The sequence below is a fragment of the Capricornis sumatraensis genome, chromosome 4 (assembly GCF_032405125.1).
Source record: "Capricornis sumatraensis isolate serow.1 chromosome 4, serow.2, whole genome shotgun sequence".
Taxonomy (NCBI): Eukaryota; Metazoa; Chordata; class Mammalia; order Artiodactyla; family Bovidae; genus Capricornis; species Capricornis sumatraensis.
In genome coordinates this window covers 73,043,111-73,046,490 of record NC_091072.1, presented here as the reverse complement: position 1 = coordinate 73,046,490, position 3,380 = coordinate 73,043,111, and the positions used below count along the sequence as shown (strand labels likewise).

The window sequence follows — 3,380 nt, the reverse complement described above, 5'->3', positions numbered from 1 at the left end:
GAGGCTGTGTCTGGCTCCCACTCTCACAGCCATCGCAGTATGTTGAGTTTCTCAAAGATGGCACCAGGGCAAGTGAGAGCCGGGTAGCACTGGGTGACCCTGTGCATGACTGAGGAAAAATAACTAAACGTGGGCCAAGGAGATCCTAAGAAGCCAAGAGAAAAATATCACATGCATTTTCTGTGCGAACTTGCTGGGAGAAGCACAAGAAGAAGCACCCAGATGCTCAGTCAACGTCTCAGAGTTTTCTAAGAAGTGTGCAGAGAGGTGGAGGACCACGTTTGCTCAAGCGAAAGGGACATTCGTAGACATGGCAAAGGCAGAGAAGGCCCGTCATGCAGAAGAAATTAAAATTTATATCCCTCCTAAAGAGGAAACAAAAAAGAAGTTCAAAGATCCCAATGTGCCCAAGAGGCCTCCTTCGGCCTTTTCCTGGTTTTGTTCTGAGGATTGTCCAAAAATCAAAGGAGAACACCCTGGCCTCTTCACTGGTGAAGCTGCCAAGAGACTGGGAGAGATGTGGACTAACACTGCAGCCGATGCCAAGCAGCCTTGTGAGAAGAAGGCTGCTCAGCTGGAGGGAAAGTCCAAGAAGAGTATTGCTGCATGCCAGGCTAAAGGGAAACCCGACGCAGCAACAGTGAGCACATATACTAACGTTGGAACGATACAGAAGAGTAGCCTGGCACTGCACAAGGATGGCATGCAAGTTCGTGAAGCTTCCATATTTTTATAGATTATAAGATAAAGTCAAGCATTTATCTGCTGACACTTTTTAAGTTGACCTGTCTTTATACTTAGAAATATCTCTTAATAGTAGGCTTCCCCAGTGGCTCAGAGTAGGGGTTGCAAAGAGTCAGACATGACTGACTATCACGATGCAGCAACCAAAGGCTGAAAAAAGCGAGAATAAGAAGGAATATGAGGAGAGCCCGCGAGCCGCAACTACTGAGTCCCCTGAGCCTGGAGCCCTGCGGCAAGAAAATCTACCATAACGAGAAGCCTGTGTACTGCGACTAGACAGCAGCCCCCACTCACCACAAATAGAGAAAAGCCGGCATCAATGGAGACCCAGTGCAGCCAGAAATAAGTAAGTCGACAGTTTTTTAAAAAAGAAAATGAAGAGGAAGATGATGAGTAAGTTGCTCCTAACCCAGTTTTTTTTTTTCTCTTGTCTATAAAGAATTTAACCCCCATGTGGACAGCTCACTCCTTTCAAAGAAAAAAACTGGAATGTAAGGCTGTGTAAGATTTGTTTTTAAACTGCACAGTGTCTTTTCTTATATAGGTAACATACTACCAAATGTGTCTTTAGACGGCCCTGTCCCGGTGATATTTTCAACAACTACTGACCCTGACTGGTACTATTATGGGGGTTGCAGATTTGCCTGGAAATTTAAAGCATGTTCTTGTTGGTGCATAGCTCAAGTTAGTTACATATGGGAATGGAAGTGTTTTTCATCTTCAGTTGTCTCTGAGGAAGCTTATATGAAATCATTCTTATTCTGTTAACTGAACACCACTCTGTAATTGCAAAAAAAGAAAAAAGTTGCAGCTGTTTTATTGACATTCTGAATGCTTCTAAACAAATACAACTTTTTATTAGTATTGTCCTTTCCATAGGTCTGAAAATTTTCTGCTTGAGCAGAAGCTAGTCTTTTCCTTTTGCCCATTTTGGATTGCGTGAATTATTGCAGTGTTTCATCTTTCATATAGTTAGGTGATAAAAAGCTTTTGTCTACATACCTTGCATACTCATGATGAGGATAATAAAAGTTGAATTGAGACAGTTTTCCTTCATAGTTAGTTAGTTCAGTCGCTCAGTCATGTCCAGCTCTTTGCGACCCCATGAATTGCAGCACGCCAGGCCTCCCTGTCCATCACCAACTCCCAGAGTTCACTCAAACTCGCGTCCATCGAGTCGGTGATGCCATCCAGCCATCTCATCCTCTGTCGTCCCCTTCTCCTCCTGCCCCCAAATCCCTCCCAGCATCAGAGTCTTTTCCAATGAGTCAACTCTTCGCATGAGGTGACCAGAGTATTGGAGTTTCAGCTTCAGCATCAGTCCTTCCAAAGAACACCCAGGACTGATCTCCTTTAGAATGGACTGGTTGGATCTTCTTGCAGTCCAAGGGACTCTCAAGAATCTTCTCCAACACCACAGTTCAAAAGCATCAATTCTTCGGTGCTCAGCTTTCTTCACAGTCCAACTCTCACATCCATACATGACTACTGGAAAAACCATAGCCTTGACTAGATGGACCTTCGTTGGCAAATTAATATCTCTGCTTTTGAATATGCTGTCTAGGTTGGTCATAACTTTCCTTCCAAGGAGCAAGCATCTTTTAATTTCATGGCTGCAATCACCATCTGCAGTGATTTTGGAGCCCCCCAAAATAAAGTCTGACACTGTTTCCACTGTTTCCTTCATAACTGAGGCTCAGCTCTTGATCAGTTGATATCGAGTTCACAGAGCCCAGTTACATTTACAAAGTGAAGACTAACCCATCTACTCACAGCATGGGATTATTGGAATTAAGCATTTTGAAAGCCTGTCCCTGAGGGACTAGTAAAACAGTCCATGTGCTGGGCAGTTATATTTGCAGTTCCCTTGTTAAAAACCTGAGAATGTAGCCCCAGAAGGGTGAGCTTAAAATACAAGACTGACATATTAAGTTTTTTTGTTGAATTGACAGAGGCTCTGGGGAAAAGGTGCTGGCTGTAAATATCTTTTCCTTTTTATCTAAATACGGATTATTTAGGAAACTTGAGATGTTCCATTAGAGATACTTAAGTAATTGGGTCAACTTTTAAGATCGTGTACCACACTTTAAATCAGGTATATTTTCCTATGTAATGGTTTGCCCCTTTATAATCAATAGACATGAGGGAAGAAGATACATAAACTCTGTATCTCAGTGTGAATTATCTGATTTATTTGAATTTGATTTTTTTTAAAAATTCAAGCTCATTCATTAGGGTCATATGTTTATCTGCTTAGCAGTTTAGAGAACAATTTGGCACTTCTGTGGTTTTCAAGACTATCATTTTCTTAAAGTGCCAGTGTTTTAAAATAACATTCTTACAATTTAACATGCTTTTGTGATGGAGTGCTGTTTTGTTACATAATTTTGACTTGGATTCTTTCCATTTGCGTTTTTATGTAATTTCAGGAGGAATACTGAACATCTGAGTCCTGGATGATGCTAATAAACTAATAAGTGTGTGTGTGTGTGTGCACGTGTTTGGTCATGTCCAATTCTTTGTGACCTCATGGACTGTAGCCTACCAGTCTCTTCTGTTCATGGAATTTTCCAGGCAATAAAACTGGAGTGGGCTGCCGTTTCCTCCACCTGGGAATCTTCCTGACCCAGGGACTG

General features: G+C 42.1%; 1 pseudogene; it reads left to right on the top strand.

The window, feature by feature from the left end:
- The first annotated feature begins 640 nt into the window (after nucleotides 1–640).
- Nucleotides 641–733, top strand: LOC138079398 (U6 spliceosomal RNA; annotated as a pseudogene).
- Nucleotides 734–3,380: the final 2,647 nt, after the last annotated feature.